Source organism: Petromyzon marinus, unplaced genomic scaffold (assembly GCF_048934315.1).
Source record: "Petromyzon marinus isolate PM22_M1 ecotype Great Lakes invasive population unplaced genomic scaffold, UKy_Petmar_22M1.pri1.0 PM_Scaffold_137, whole genome shotgun sequence".
NCBI classification, from domain to species: domain Eukaryota; kingdom Metazoa; phylum Chordata; class Hyperoartia; order Petromyzontiformes; family Petromyzontidae; genus Petromyzon; species Petromyzon marinus.
In genome coordinates this window covers 177414-194370 of record NW_027423099.1, presented here as the reverse complement: position 1 = coordinate 194370, position 16957 = coordinate 177414, and the positions used below count along the sequence as shown (strand labels likewise).

The 16957-nt window shown below is 46.4% G+C and overlaps 1 pseudogene; it reads left to right on the top strand.

The window, feature by feature from the left end:
* The first annotated feature begins 14432 nt into the window (after positions 1 to 14432).
* LOC142922662 (exosome complex exonuclease RRP44-like) overlaps positions 14433 to 16957 on the top strand; it is a 34975-nt pseudogene continuing 32450 nt past the window's right edge.

The following is a 16957-nucleotide window of genomic DNA, read 5'->3' as shown; positions in this document are numbered from 1 at the left end:
CCATATGGCATTGTAATGTATAACTAGCTCAGCTGATGGAGAGTATATAGAGTTTATTGATAACATTGATGTAGTTTGTATTTTAGTTTTTAGTAGTTTACTATATGGTATTCATTAGATAGTGTAGTGTATTCCCAGTTACTTTATGTTTATAGCTCAATTTATTGAAGAATATATTGAGTACATTTATTATATTGATGAAGTTTCTACTTAGTTTTTTTTCACATCGGTTTATTGTATGATAGTTGGGTAGTTGCAGTCCTTTAGCGTCCATATACTAAATGCCTCTGTTGAGATGGAAACTTTGACTTTAACATAGCTATTTCCGTGACCAGTCACATGCTAATCCCTCACATTAACATCATGCTAATCTCCCAGTTACATGCTAATTTCTGACTTTAACACCCTGCTGATCCAACACTTTAACGCAGCTATTTAAATGCTAAATTATCCTGTTTGATATGTAAACTCCTTTGTCAAGGCGCTTTACCTCTCCCACCTAGTTTAAACGACACTGCGAATCTTAGCAGCAGTCATTGAAGTGCTGTCGTCCCGACAGTTCTGTTCCTTCACCTGAAGAAGGCTACTTATGTTGTGGCCGAAACGTCGTGAAAATTTTATTTTTTATTACGTTTTTTTTCTTTCCATTCTACGTTACTTTACCGAAAGAACCAAGAGGATGAATCCCTGCAGTCACGAAAGCTTTAAATCTGAACTTTATGCAATTAAAAATCATAGTGTAAGATAAGACTACAATCGTTGTCTGCTGTGAGGATCTTCTGTACTCAGGGCCCCGAATGTTTGTGGCAAGTGAAAGGTTGTCTCAGCAAAATATAAGATTTCTCACAGTAGCATACCGTATGACCACACGTCGCTCTGCACCTTGTAGAGCCCATGGAACATGCTTTCTGAAGACATCCACTTTACAGGCAGAGGCACCTAATGGACATGACCGCATGGCCACAAGCACAACAACAATACGTTCAGTAAATTCAGTTCAGGCCGATGCATCGCGATTCGTCATACGTTTTTTGCGTCAGGCCATATTCATCTGGCCAAATTAGCGTCATCTAGCCCTCCACTACCCTGAAGGGTTAAATGTGTAGTGACATCACGGGATGGCACTGTGTAGTGCCGGGCCTAGAGAGGCACGGCGTGCGGTGTATTGACATCGCGGATACCACTCTGGTGTGGGTGTAGTACCGGCCCTAGAGGGGCTCGGTCAGCGCTGATTGATCCCGCTGGATGGCATCACGCTTGGCGTGCAGTGCCAACGCAACAGGATAGGGTGTGGGAGTGCCGACCGTAGGAAACGGGTTACTAAATGCCATGGCACTCTGGTTGACCCGAGAGGACACGTGACCGGTTAAGTCTACAAAGGGGCCCCAAGTGGGGGCTAGGGGTGGTCACGTGGTCGGGGTCCAGATCCTGCTGCTCGATGATTCTAGAAGGTGGTCGTGGCCAAGGGCGGAGCCAGCCACGCCACAGAGAATATAAGCTGGGTCCCCCAGAGGGACCGGCGTTGTTGTTCATCCTGAAGAAACCTTTGTCTACGTCTACGTTCTACCGAGTCTCCAACACATGGACTGGGACCCGAGCTGTGGTCCCGTTCTGTCGTAGCTAGTCATGTTGTAATTAGTGTAGTTAGCCTGGTGGTCACCACCACAGGTTGTTATTCTGGGCCAGTTACCCCGTGTACCACATGGGGGGGGAGGAGGAAGGGGATTTGTGAAATTGCCCCATATTTTGAACTGTCGGCAGAGCAGGGAGATTGAATCCAATTGCCGACCTCTGGATTGCAAGTCCAGGGTGGGAGAGCCATTGAACCACCGTGTGTGGCAGCACCCCCACTCTTTTTTTCTTAGGGGCTGTGCAAAATAAAATAAAAACATTGAGTACAATTAAAGTGATGGGCCTTCTATCCCGATGATGGTGATGACATTGGCGATACTGATAATGATGCTGATGATGCTAAGTAAGGTGAAGGACTCACATTGCCCTTCACCATGTAGTTGGGGTCAGTCTGGACGTCCCGTGCCAGCCCAAAGTCGCAAATCTTTGCGATGTGTCCATGCGTTACCAGCAATTTCCTCGCAGCCAGGTCGCGGTGGATGCACTAAAAAAAAGAAAAAAAATCCCCCGGGGTGGCCTTCAACAAACTTGGGGCAACTTCTGTGAAGGTCGGCCACGGTACACGACGGGGTGGGTGCCCAGCAACACACCCGGCCGCCTTTGTCTCCCCAGTGTAGATGTTTACACACCGCACCAGGTACTCATTTGAGACTGAGTCCACCTGGGAAGGCCCAAGACCGGTTCAGATAATTGTCACTGATGTTGGCCGTGAGCGGGAATCGAACTCTGGCCGTTGGGTTCGTAGCACAGTGAACTAACCACTGAGCGACCACTCGCCACCCAGACAGCCATATTAAGGGCAACAAAGACGTGCACCACAGACACAGTCAAATACAAAGACACAGTTAAACACGCACAGTCACAGAGACACAGTTAAACATACTCTTTGGTTCTTTCGGTAAAGTAACATAGGTATAAAATAAAACAAATCACGACGTTTCGGGCGCTAAACCCTGTTTGTTTGGTATGCTTCTCTCTCTGTGTCCCCTGTTGTATCTGTGTTAGTTCCCCCCTACTTGTGTGTCTGTATATACATCTGGGGTTATGTGTTTCCTCTCGTAAATTTAGCTCTTCTGTACCTAATGATGGCTGCTTGTGTTGCAACCGAAACGTCGTACGCTATTATGTTATTTTATTATTTCTTATTTATACGTGACTTTACCGAAAAAAACAAAGAGTAATTCCTGCAGTCACAAAAGCTTCGAATCAAGTCTGAACCACCTCTACGGGGAGGTATGAGGTTTGTGTCTTTGTGTTGTCTCTGCTTGTGTATCTGCCTTTGTGTCTTGGCTTGGATTTGTGTCTCTGTGCTGTCTCTGCCTGTGTGTGGGCCTTGGTGTTTCCGAGTGTGTGCTGCTGCACCCCCTTTGCTCCATGCATACCTCATGCTAAATTGTCCCATTGTCTCTCAGCCTTACCTTCTCTGCCTATTTAAGGCGACTTCACTGTGTGCGTGTTTGTGCTGGTTCACTCTACTTGGATGTCTATGTGTGTGTGCGCGGTCTGTATTTTAAATTTCATACTTAACTTGCAATTTAGCAATCTTTGAAATAGCGTAATCAACCAGACTATGCGTTAATTGTGTTTTGACCGACCGTCTGTGTTGCTTTATATGGTTTCCAAATTTTGCTAAACCCTGTTTGTTTGGTATGCTTCTCTCTCTGTGTCCCCTGTTGTATCTGTGTTAGTTCCCCCCTACTTGTGTGTATGTATATACATCTGGGTTTATGTGTTTCCTCTCTCTCGTAAATTTAGCTCTTCTGTACCTGATGATGGCTGCTTGTGTTGCAACCGAAACGTCGTACGCTATTATGTTATTTTATTATTTCTTATTTATACGTGACTTTACCGGAAAAAAAACAAAGAGTAATTCCTGCAGTCACGAAAGCTTTGAATCAAGTCTGTAGTGCCTCTTGTTAAACAGTGCTTTAGTTAAACAGGAAAATTAATAAATCCAGCAGGCATGACTTGAAAAGTAACAAAATTACATTTTGGGTGGCACTCTAAATCGTCCGGTAAATCGTGTCGCCAATTATAATGTCTGCGTTTATCTGCGCGTGTCTGTGTACCCCCAGTGGAGGAATACGTGCGCAGCTTGCTGGACAACCCTGAGTTGATTGACCGTCTGGCACTGGCCTCGGAGCAGGTGAGACTCCGTATGCGTGCATCAGCTCTGCCCCCCCCCTCATATTTATGGTGCGGGCCTGTACCCTTGTCCGACCCCTCACTTCCGCGTTGCATCCAGCTGCCTCACTGAAGAAAGGGACACTTGCCTTGCGCTGAGTACGACGTTTCGCTGGTTGTAATCGCCAGGGAAACGATATACTCGATTTGTAAGTGTTGTGGGTTTACTCTCCAATACACTGGCGTGCTGCAGTAGTAACTAATTGACACGTTTTGTTTTACGTAGCAAACCTTACTAATTGGCTGTACCGGGTTAACTACACACATTTACGCGCTCTTACCCAAAAAACCTTTATTATGGATAATATTGGTCGCGAAAGAATACGTGTTAAACAGCTCCCTTTTAGAACGTCTCATCCTCACCAGCAATGGTCAATCAATCAAATAAATCCTAGATTTATAACGTGGAATATTTAGCAAAAAGCAGAGACGGAAGGGTGAAACTCTAGAGGTAGCTCTATGATATCCGCTTTTGTGGAACGTTCTCTAACACAGATGGCCGTACTGCTCTGAGATAAATCAGACTGGATCCTTCGTCTCGTTACGTGATGGCGGTTGCAAAATTGTTGTTGACGCGTGCATGTGCCGTGCGTGTGCTGTGTACGTGTGCAGGATGTGGTGGAGTCCCGGGTAATCTTCCCCGAACATCTCCCGCTGTCCCAGCTGCAGCAAGGTGTGCGCTCCGGCCGGTTTGTCCAGGGAACCTTCCTTGCGAGTCGTGAGAATTACCTGGAGGGGACTCTGAGGGTGCGAGGGGACGGTGACAGTGATAAAGAGGTACACGTTTCACAAGCCTGCGTCTGGAAGGAACAATGCTGTTCGATCGTATCTGTGTGAGTTTTAAAAACAAATTTATAATGAAGCAGTGGCATAGCGTTCTTGGCATGAGCAGTAGCTCTTAACCTTTACTGCAAGGCTGCAGTAAAGGTTAAGCGCTACTGGGCTAAAATATTTGTATTTTGAACGTCTTTTGCACCCTACGTAGGTGTCGTAGCCTGGCTCCTGCCGCCCCGGCCTGTGGGTCCTGGTGCAGTTGCACTGCCTGCACACTCGATAGCTACGCCACCACAACCACAGTATATACGTTATTGTGACTACTTTAATAATAGGGGTTTTCCCTTTTTTTCTGGCAACAAAACTGAAACCTTTTACAAGGAATCATGTGTGCATTAACCACAATACTTGTGGTCAAAATGCAAACAAAAAACACACTATGATAATCCATGATAAGGCGATCTAACCCAAAAACCTTCATTATGAATAATATTGGTCGCGAAAGCCTACATGTTAAACACACTATGATAATATATGCATTGTCCTTGAGACTGATTGGTCCACACCAGGGACGGCTTTCTTTTGAGCCTCGACCCAATTGGTGCGAGACCAGAGGATGCCAAAAGGCATACGCATATATTGCAAATATTATCAGTGTGTTTTTCTTTGCATTTTGACCACAAGTATTGTGGTTAATGCACACATGATTCCTTGTAAAAGGTTTCAGTTTTGTTGCCAGAAAAAAGGGGAAAAACCCTATTATATTTTGGTACTGGCAAAGCAGGTCTAATGATGGTTGTGACTACTTTGTTAACAAAATGAATGGTCTATTTCCACGTCCAAAATGTAACGTTAAATAACAATTAGGTACATTGGCCCTTTGTTGGAGAAAAAACTCAGTCCAGAAATCGCCCTGCTTGAACATATGTTACTGAAAAACATTGGTTTCAGAAGATTGATGGGCTCATAGTCCTACATTTTAAATTGTTTATTCGTGGTATTAAAACTCTTGTACAGTAAAACCTTGGATTGCGAGCATAATTCGTTCCGGAAACGTGTTTGTAATCCAAAGCACTCGTATATGAAAGCACTCGTATATCAGTTGTGATCACGTGACGCTCGGCAGTACAAAGCTGCTCGTATTGCAAGACCCTCGCTCGTTTATCAAATTCATATTCATTAAAAATTTTGCTCGTCTTGTAAAACACTCGCAGACCAAGTTACTCGCAATCCAAGGTTTTACTGTATATGCTGCTCTCTAACAGCACTTGGCCCAGCGGTCTGTTCAGGCTATACGGGGGATCTTTTTTGTCTCCGTGCAGGTGTTGATCCAGGGGCTGCAGCATTTAAACCGCGCGATGCACGACGACATCGTGTGCGTGGAGATGTTCCCCGAGGAGCGCTGGGTTGCCCCCTCCTCGCTGGTCCTGCACGATGAGGGCGTCGCAGGGGACGTTGCAGAAGAGAATGAGGAGGATGTGGTGAGTGGAGCGTCAACACTGCTGAACCAAAATCAAACCCAGACACCTGCAGTGTGCGTGTCTCTCTCCCCGTGGTCGCATGGATTTTTCTCCAGGTCCTCCGGCTTTTCCCTCCACAGTTACAATCTGACATGCACTTAGAGTATTTGGCTGCTATCAATTTCAAATGTGATAAGATACTTCATTGAACGATCATTTGTGGCCAGGTCACTTAAAAAGAGCTATGTAGCTCTCAGGGTCCTTACCTGGTAAAGTTAAAATAGTTTATAGTTTTTAAATAGTTTTAATATAGTTTAAACAAAGAATAACAACAAAGACTCAACCACTTCAAGAGAGACCTTAAACATAATGAACACCGTGTGACCAGACAACAATCCACATTAGAGATGCTGTTAGCTTGATTTTGCGTTTATTAAATGACTTTACCTTACATTACTTCAAAATCAAGTCAGGAGTGCTAATCATTTCGTTCTTTTTTTGTATGTACGTAGGGGTTATTTGACCATACTTCGGTGCGGGTTGGTGAAGGGGGGGGGGCATAGATCAGGAGCATAGAAGGACAGGACAACAGTTCATTTTGCTGTACTGCGCTCTGCTGCCAGCCATTTTGGCGCAGAGCCTATAACACCTGTTATGCATATCCAGGCTCAACACGGCGTCGCTTCCACGGTCTGAGCTGGGTCACAGGGTGGCCTCTATATTGAAAAGTAATTTCTTTAGAACTGCTTTTTGTATTTAGATTGTTGTCCTTTCCGCGCACCTCCGATTAGCATGATTGGCTGTGTACGGTGCGAAATAAGTTCTACATGCATACATACCACAGTGACAAAATGCAAAACATAATAAAGTACAGCAATGAAGTTAATTGAAATTGGCACGAAAACACCCGTGGTTTATGAAAAGTCGACAATTTTTCACAAACATAAACAAGTGTTAGATATGAAATCGCATGTAGTGCAAGTTGGCTTGGGCAGATTATTTATAGACTGATCATTGCACAGTTATACTTATAAAAACGTTACGTAAACATTAAACACATATAGGGTGACTGATGTGCTAAGCAGGTAAGAGAAAATGTCAATCAGTGAAATCATAAAGAATCGAGAGATTAAGCATCAAATTGTGAATTAGATGGGAGGGTAACCTTTGTTGTAGATAATATTGGTCGCAAAAGCCTACGCGTTTTTTTTTTTTAACGTGTGGTATCTGATGGGCGTGTTCCGGTTGATTCTATCAATTGCCAGAACTGTTTTAGCTTATCAATATTTACAACGCGTCAGTCTCATTATTGACATTGATGAGACACAGCATGAAACCACATCCGCAGGTTAAGCGCTATTGTTTTGGATTGCTCCTTCCCCTTCAAGCCAAATTGTATTGTGTTACGCAGTGAGTTGGAAAAAAAATAGTTAATTCATTATTTCAGTGTGTGAGAGAGACGCTATTGTGGTGAGTGCTCATTTGAGTTTGCGTTGTCATCTCCCGGTGCTATCCCAGCTGCTGCTGCTGCTGTCGTCGCTCTTGCTTAGATTACGCAACACGATGTTTGTCCTTTGTTTTGGTCTCCAGCTGAAAGCCGAAAGTGGGAAGATGCGTCGGCCCACTGGCAAAGTGGTCGGCATCATCAAGTGGAACTCGAGGCCGCTGTGCGGCATCCTCATGCCCAGCCCAATCAAGGAGGTGGGCTGATCTGCATGTGTGTGTGTACGTGTGGGGAGCGGTGATGTAGCGGTTAGCGCGCTGCGCTACGAATTCTGGGACCCGAGTTGGATTATATTTATCGCTCATAACCAATAAACAGCGGCAAATGTCTGAACCTGTCTTGGGCCCTTCCCTAGGTCGACTCGGCCATAAATGAGTCTCTGATGTGGCATATAAACATCAGCGCTGTGGAGACAAAGGCGGTCGGGCATGGTGCTGGCCGTACCCACCCCGTCGTTTACCGTACCAGCTTGAATAGGTGTGTGCTGACGGCACTCGCCCAAACAGTTTGTTGAATGCCTTACTGGGGGCTCTTTGTGCGTGTTGCAGGCCACCCGCCACCTGTTCACGCCCGCGGACCGCCGCATGCCACGAGTGCGGGTGGAGACAAGACAAGCAGCGTCCTTGCAGGCCCACCGCATCGTGGTGGCCATCGATGGCTGGCTGCGACACTCCCGCTACCCGAACGTTCGACTGCACCGTGACGCCCCGCACGCCGTGACACCTCATCTGTCCGTCCCGTGGTCGGCATCGTCGGGCTCATCCTTCTGTCTCTTGACGCACGGCCACGCGGCTCTGTATGCAATACAGCCGTCGAACCCAAAACACGAACGGTGACACGGTGAATTGGAAGTCAGGGTGGATGAGCTGGCACCACTGTGATTTTTTTGTTTGAAAGCATGGCAAACTCACCTGTGATTCAACCTAGGTTATTAAGGTGTTGTAAGTTGATAGTCTCAGCCCAGTCACCAATAACTGCACCAAAAACGATATTAAATTTGGTCGTGCACTTCGATTGTTTAATTTCCATCTCTGAGAAAACTACTGCTTTTGACTGCCATGTGATGAACATTACTTTGATTGGCAGAGTGGTTGGAAAAGCACTGCCCCCCTACAATTTGGACCGCATTTCACTTCATTGGATCTTAGAAGTAGCTCTGTTATGTGTGCTCCTGTGGGTCGTCCTTGACCACGAAGGGTGGTATAGATTGCTTGTCTTGTGTGTTACCATTAACACAATGAGAAAAAAAATTGGGGAAAAGCTAAATATATTGTTAAGATGGATTATTTGGGTTGTATCTTTGTTTAAACAGATGCCGGTTAATATTCTACATCATGAACGTTAGGTACAAGGTTGGCATTGTGGTTGTGCTTTTCATACCTATTTGCCACTGCACAACCGAGCGGCACCATGGCTGGCACGGTTTAGTAGGCTGCAGGTTGTTTATTCACTGCAAAAGCGGATCCATGCCATGAACGGTCAATGCTTTGAACAAGTCTAGGCACGTGCAGATGACGCTGTGGTGCCACGTCCCCGTGGTGTACCGACTGCCGTCACCCAATTAACGTGTCGCTAGCCCCGCCCCTGGCCCTGCTCGGCCCCCGGATAGATTTGGATGCCTTGTGGGGCCAGCATATCACGGTTTGGTTCCGGTTCGACACGGCAAAAAGCCAGTGGGTGACCACAGACACCTCGAGAGATCTGCGCCGTCTGGGTTCCAATGTATCATTGGAAAAGGGATACCGGTGACGATTGGCCACGTATGTGCATATGCATGTTGAACTTCTTCCGTATCATACGTAGACAACCGTGCTAATCGTCGGTGTGCTTGTGCAGGGCCATTTTGCGCGCTCTCTGGGCGAATGTGGGGATAAGGAGACGGAGACAGAGGTGCTGCTGCTGGAGCACGACGTGCCACACCAGCCCTTCAGCCAGGCCGTACTTGCATGCCTGTCCCCTCCCACGTTCAGCATCACAGCAGAGGTACGCATGAGACGTGTGACGATATGTCAATTCATCGATTGAGTTCAATTCTTACGCCTGCGGTGTGTTGGTGTGTTTGGTCGTGCATGTGAGAATCCTTTACTTCAATGTTCTTTATTACAAGGCCCACGGGCCACTCGTAGCATCTGGGTGGCCTTTGGTGTGGCCCATGACGTGTGGCCCCCGACAATAGACAAATGCGAAAACACCCCCCATCATCATCATCATCGTGCTGTCAAACCTCAATAGTTTCAAGATGTTTGGCCTGCGTAGAATACCTTCTAGAGGGCCTCTCTGGAGCTCTCCCTCCAGTCGAGGTCCTTCCGCTGCACTGGCATGAACGAGAAGCCACGGGGCTCTACACCTTTACCGCAGACCGTATATAGTAAAGCCGTCGACCTGAAAGAAAGTCGATGGCTCGGACACATCATCGTAAGAAGAGAGGAAATTCACATCGGAGGAAGGAAGGCGACGGACTTATGGAAGCACCAGGGCGGAGACCCGAGAGGCAGGCCTCGAGAGATGCGAATCAAAGTGGTGAGCCAGGATGTGGAGGACTCTGCAGTAGCCGTGGAGATGGTCCAGTACAGAAATGAATGGAGCAAGGGGACTACAAACTTTTTTCCTATAACGCTGTACTTGCGTTCCTGAAGAACACCGAATTGTCGAAAAATCGCATAATAAATAATATAGGGTAAAGCACAGTCCGCGATAACACGTGAGATGCGTACGCAGGCTTAACAAAGACTTTGGGTACGTGAGTAGCATCTAGAAGCATCCAGAAGCATCCCGCCTTGTGTGATGCTACACCGAGGCAACCGTACAACCGCTTATTCTGCCTCGCACAACGCAGTTCTGTTCACTCGATCGCCTTTTATCCAATTCGCATCCATGTTATGAAAAAAATTTGTTCCCTAATGCATTCATCGCATTATATCTAATTCACGATATGAAAACACGCGGAGTTATAGGAGAATGGACTGTACTTTCAAAATATTCAGTCGCCTATTGAGAAGCTAGAACGCCATTAGAATGAAGTTGGTTTACCCATGTATGGCTCACCCTGTGTTTTGTTTGTTGTAAAGCAGCGTTTTGTTGAACCTGGTGCTGTGTGTGTCCCGTACAAGGACCAGGCTGGCAGGGAGGACCTCCGTGTGTTGTCCATCTGCAGTGTGGATCCTCCAGGCTGCACAGACATCGACGATGCCCAACACTGCAAACCGCTCGACAATGGGAACGCCGAGGTATTCATTTGGTGGTGGTAATCGTGGTCACGGTCGGGGTAATTCGTGCCTATTCCTTTCATGGTTTTGTCAATGCTAGCGGAGGTGACAAGGGGAGTTTAATGACACAATGATAAGTGCACTGCACATTCATCCTGTCAAGCTGGTTTAGTTCCAGTCATGGCTAACACCGGTACAGAGTGATATCTAAAAAAACTGCCCAAGTTCTCCCCTTCACCACCTGCATTGACCATCGTAATAAAGCAAGGTCAAATGACAATCGCGACCCATTACGGCATGGAGAAGCCCTCATCCTGCAGTGGATTGACAAAGGGGTGGACAATATTCCTGTTTTTAAGTTTCCAAACATTGTTGCCTTAGTGCCCGTATTCTTGGTCTCTGCTCAGCTCAGGACTGACTTCAACATGGCTCGGTTCTGGCTTGATCTGCTCCGTTGCCTCCAAAGAAGCATGAGTGGCTCAGCTGTGCCTTGGCTCACGCTCAGCTCACAGAAATTCTGAGCGTGGCTGGGAGCATGCAGGGATATACGAGGAGGCACAAGGGACACAGAGGCTCAGGGCTGGAACCATGCTTAGAGGCAGCTCGGGTTTTAAGAATTGCTTTGATGTGGCTTATTGAGAATTAGAATCAGAATATTTATACTGGAGGAATCCGATGAGCTATAAAGCTATTTTTCACATGTCCAGTAGAGGCGGGTAAGAACGTTACAACAACAAACAGTACAAAAACATAATAGCAGTGCAAAGTACAAGAAAGACAAACAAATAACCCAAACACAAACAAATACAACGAAACCATCCCCATCCTACCAGGCAAAGCCCACTGAGGTATTGATTTATTTTTGATTAGTGACCTGGCCACAAATGAATAGCTGAACAAAGTGGCCCATCATTTGGACATTTATAGCAGCCAAAATAATAGAAATAATCTCAATGCATGTTGCGCGAGAGCCAAACCTGAGCCAAGCCATGGCTAAGACCCCACTGGCCTAAGTGTCCACGTCACTGGCCGAATGCCTGGTTCACAATGAATGCACCAGGTGGTAATGGGTGTGCATTTCATTTCACATTATTGTGCTTTGGTTGGAGTGGCTATGGTGGAGGTTATGCATGCATGTGTAGTGAGCAACTTCCGACAGACGTCTAGTAGAAGGCGTCTTATTTATTAAAAGCACACAGGGCGATACACTTCGTAACGCGGCTACACCTAGGCTGTACAAACACGCAGCCCATCTCCGTCCTGCGTAGCTACGCTGGTTGGTTGACGAGCGTAGCGGCGGAGACAGAGCTGCTCTTGCAGAAGAACCAGCCACGTGGTCGAAGACGAAGAGATGACGACGGTAGCGACGCAACCAGGACCCAGACCCCACGCTAACAGCCCCGAAGTTCTGATTCGGTGCTCTTTATATCTGCCTGGAGTGGCCAAGCTCCACCTCTGGCCACGCCCCCATTCTAGAACCTTCTAGGCCCTTCGGGATGGTTCCCGGAGCTTCTCGACTGACTCCGCCGTTGACCTTTACCCCAGATACGCCCCTTCATAATAAGGTATTATGTAATGCAGCTATAACCTTAATTACCCTTACAGGCCGGCAGGTATCACCCTGTCATTACACATCCATGCATGTGAGGGTGGTGACGATGTATTAATGTGTGTTCTAGGTTGGGGTACACATCGCCGATGTGAGCTACTTTATCCGGCCGGGGAATGCCTTGGATGAGGAGGCATCTCTGCGTGGTACCACAGTTTACCTGTGTGAGAAGGTGAGATGTGGATTTCTTCTTGCCACAATATCAAGTGTTTTACAACCCGCCGATTTCATCCTTTCATTCTTAACTTTACGACATGATGTAAAATATTATGATGTAATGATCATCGCGGTACCAGTTTCCCCACAACTGTAATTGTAGTTGACATTTTCACCACATTTTTTTGTGTGCTTTTCAGTACTTCCCGTATGAATAACAACAATGCTAAATATCTCTCATGATGTTTTAAACGAGGTGATTTTGTGGATTTCTTATCATATGATGTACCGTCACATCATGAGCGACAGGCTATCGGCGCAGTGTAACACTCGTGCCTTGCAGCAAGGAGACGCTGGGTTTGATTACTCAACTCTTGTGCCTTTTTGCTTGCTGTTTTGTTTGTTCTCCCCCCTGTTAGTGAATGGGTTTCCTCTGGATTAATCAGATTTCCTCTAAATAAAACCCATACAATCTTAACTGGCATTCGCGAAAACATCCCCTTGCTGAACAGTTACATGCAGGTGATTTAATCATGTGTGGGTTTGCTTGCAAAACACTCGTTGAGTTGGTGCATATGTATTTGCCAGATTGTGTTTATTGATAGAGAAGTGGTTGCGTTTATGTGTTTGTGCACCTGCAGAGGATTGATATGGTGCCAGAGTTATTGAGCTCAAACCTGTGTTCCTTGAGATCCAACGTCGACCGGTGAGATGCACCAACAACTGTGAACTCGCGAGTGCGCACATTGCAACCCATACTCAGCAGCTAACGTGCGTTGTTGCCAGGTGCACATGTAATCCCATGATGCGTGGTACTGCAAAGCTTTTGCAGTCGAACAATGGTTGCTACGTATATATTCCAGTTGAGTAATTTGTAACAACCCAAACCGGTATTTGGCCAAACATCCCGCTGCTGAAAGAATGACTCGACTACCAAAAACTTGGCAAGACCCTCCTGAAAAAGAGTCTCGAGACTTTGCGAGGCTTTCCTGAGTGAACACCCTGCACCACTCCAATGTCGACGACTCCGCCACTCGACGGTGAATGGCCACGATGCATGTGCTGTGCGCGTGCAGGCTGGCGTTCTCGTGCATATGGGAGATGACTCCAAAGGCTGAGATCGTGAGCACACGTTTTACCAAGAGCATCATCAATTCCAAGGTGATTCCCTCCCCCCCCCCACAGACGTTCAGTTTTTGTAAAACTCTCGTTTGCTTTCACGTTTATTGTATCAGTGCCTTGCTATGTTAGTGCAGTTGGGGTTTCCGGATGGCTGAGAGGTCAGAGCGTTGAGCTTGCACCTCTGGGTTCACAAGTGGAGCGAGATGAACCGGGTTCACAAGTGGTAGTATGTATGTTGAACTTCTTTTGCACCGTACGTAGCCAACTGTGCTAATCGGAGGTGCGAGGTAGGACATGAAAGTAGTGAGTTGATGGTCTCTGTCCAGTCAACAATCACTGCACAAAACACAGAACATGCCAATTCGTCACGAGTACAGCACACCGGTGTGTTGTACCAGTGACGAATTGGCCACGTTCTGTTTATGTGACAACCCTTACTAGTCGGCTGTGTCGGGTGGTGGCGGGTTTAACGACACATTTATGTATTTACACAATCTAACCCAAAAAACCTGTATTATGGATGATATTGGTCACGAAAGCCTACGTGTTAAACTCACTGCACAAAAGACCACCAAATTACATTGCACTAAATTTGGTTAAATTCCAGCTTTGAGAATTCAAAAAATATAAATTTTACTGTCTTTGGGTGAGCGTAACCCTCAGTGGTCATCGGGCGCCACGTAGACATCTGTTGAGTTCTGGCTTGGGCTTGGATCAGGCGTGGGCATTGTGTAATTGCGAGGACCCCATGGTTCACCCGTGGTGTGTTCATCGTATCCCCGCAGGCGTCTCTGACGTACACAGAGGCTCAGCTAATGATGGACGACGCCGGGCGGAAGGACCCGGTCACCAGCAGCTTGCGTGGCCTCAACTCCCTGGCCAAGATCCTCAAGCAGAGGCGCATTCAAAACGGGTAACTCATTGTCAAGATCCTCATCCCCTCCACCGCCTCTGGAGCGCTGAGCAGTATTAATGGGTGCACCACATTTAGTCGATCGGCAGGTCGCCTGTGGCGCGGTAAAGTGTGGTTACTCCCGTGTCGTCTAAGACATCCGGCCAGCGTGGAAGAGTAGGCTAAAATACATTGAGAGGGACTGTAAAAGGGTGTATCTCTAGAGGGGCCCCCTCTTATGGGAGCCCCCTTCCAGCAGTGGCTTGAGCAAGCAATTGCAAAGCTGCACCTGTAGGTTTTTTTGACCCCATGATGCATGAGGCTTGGGTGAATACCATGCACAAACAAGTGTTACAGGATTCATACTCTTTGTTTTTTTTTCAGTAAAGTCACGTAGGTAAAACTATAAAATAAAATAACAACTAAATTAAATCACGACATTTCGGGCGCAACACAAGCGTCCTTCAGGTGGGACAACCACAGCCAGAAACAATTGCTGAAGTGGGCAAAAAAGGGCTGTTGTAACAGGCTATATAGGTAAGAGAGTGGGGGGGAGCAAGGGGGGAGAGATAGAGAGGGGGGTGTGGGATAGGGGAAGTGGGGTGCTGCTAGAGGGATTAAAGGGGCGAGCACGGCAAAATGCCGGGGGGGGGGGAGAAGTGAGCGGGGCTGGGAGTGGGAGGCTGAAGAAGCTGGAGATGCGGAAATGAAGGCAACAATAAAGAAGTTAAGGTTTTACCTGGTTAATAACATCCTTCTAGATTGGAGTGTTACAGGCTGCTGCGGGGCTACATTGTGGGCAATAGAGGACAATGCAGTGACATAAATTGTTTTACTCTACTTAATGCTCCCATGTCTGTGCTCCCCCACCTTTGCCAGCGCGTACTGACCACCACGGTTTAGTACGGTAAAACCACCCCACGACTCGCATGACATGGGGGTGGCCCTCATCCAGCAGTGGATTGACTTAACGAGCTCTGCATGTTCAACTCAAATATCTGTGTTTGTGTAGTGTCTTATATTAAGATTCTGTGTTGTTTTGGCTGGACATGATAATCGCTCATGTCCCTTCTCCACCCGTAGGGCATTGACACTGGCATCCCCTGAGGTCCGATTCCACATGGACAGCGAAACCCATGACCCGATCGACCTGCAGACCAAGGAACTCAAGTGAGTCTCGTCAAGAAGACACCTCCCATGACTGCAATCCGACTGTTGTGCAGACCTCTCTATCAGAATCAAAATATATATTTCTACTGGAAGAATCCGATGAGCTATAAAGCTCTTTTTTCACAGATGTCCAGTTGGGGCAGGTCACAACGTTACAACAACAAACAATATAAGCACACGTTAGGATTGCAAAGTATTGGAAAGGTAAACAAATAACTTAAACAAATATACAAATAAAACTAAACTATTTTTATCTTTTTAAAACATCTTACCTGACCACAAATGATAGCTGAACAAAGTGGCTTATCACGTGGGAAATTTATTATCAGCAAAATAATCTAAGATAAATATTCTTGACCCTTGTGATTGATGTGTTGTGGTGGCGGAAACTGGTGCGTGTACACAGGGAGACCAACTCGATGGTGGAGGAGTTCATGTTGCTCGCCAACATCTCCGTGGCAGAGCGCATCGTAGACGAATTCCCCGAGTGTGCGCTGCTTCGACGCCACCCGGCGCCTCCGCCTTCCAACTACGACATCTTGGTGAAGGCGGCGAAATCAAAGGTAGAGTTAGAACCCCTTTTAACGACCACCCTTGTTAACTAATCGCTTAACAACGGACCTCCATAGAGCTCAATGTGTAGGCTTAACCGACCATTTCCCTGTTAACGACGGGCTGTTGTAGGTACAGTAAATATGAATTAATGCCACGTAGAAGGGAAACAATAAAATAATAAGAATATAAAAAATTAAATTCTCACGACGTTTCGACTGCAACACAAGCAATCATCATCAGGTGTGAAAACCACAACAAGAAAATCTGAAAAAAGTGGCAGTTATTTTTAATGTTAGCACCACGGAGAGAGATTTGACAGTTTGTTCAGATGGACGAGTCCATCTATGTTCGGAAAAGAGGAGGGGGGAGACGAAAAATAATGGATGCGGTCTGAAAGCCACCTTGAGCGTGATCAATCAATTAAGACCCGAAATGGTTTATCAAATCTCTCTCCGTGGTGCTAACGTTAAAATAACCGCCACTTTTTTCAAATTTTCTTGTTGTGGTTTTCACACGTGATGATGATTGCTTGTGTTGCAGTCGAAACGTCGTGAGAATTTTATTGTTTTATATTTTTATATTTTATTGTTTCCCTTCTACGTGAATTTACTGAAAGAACCAATAATATGAATTTCTGCAGTCACGAAAGCTTTAAATCAAAATGAATTCATGCATTTATTAACAGTGTTTATT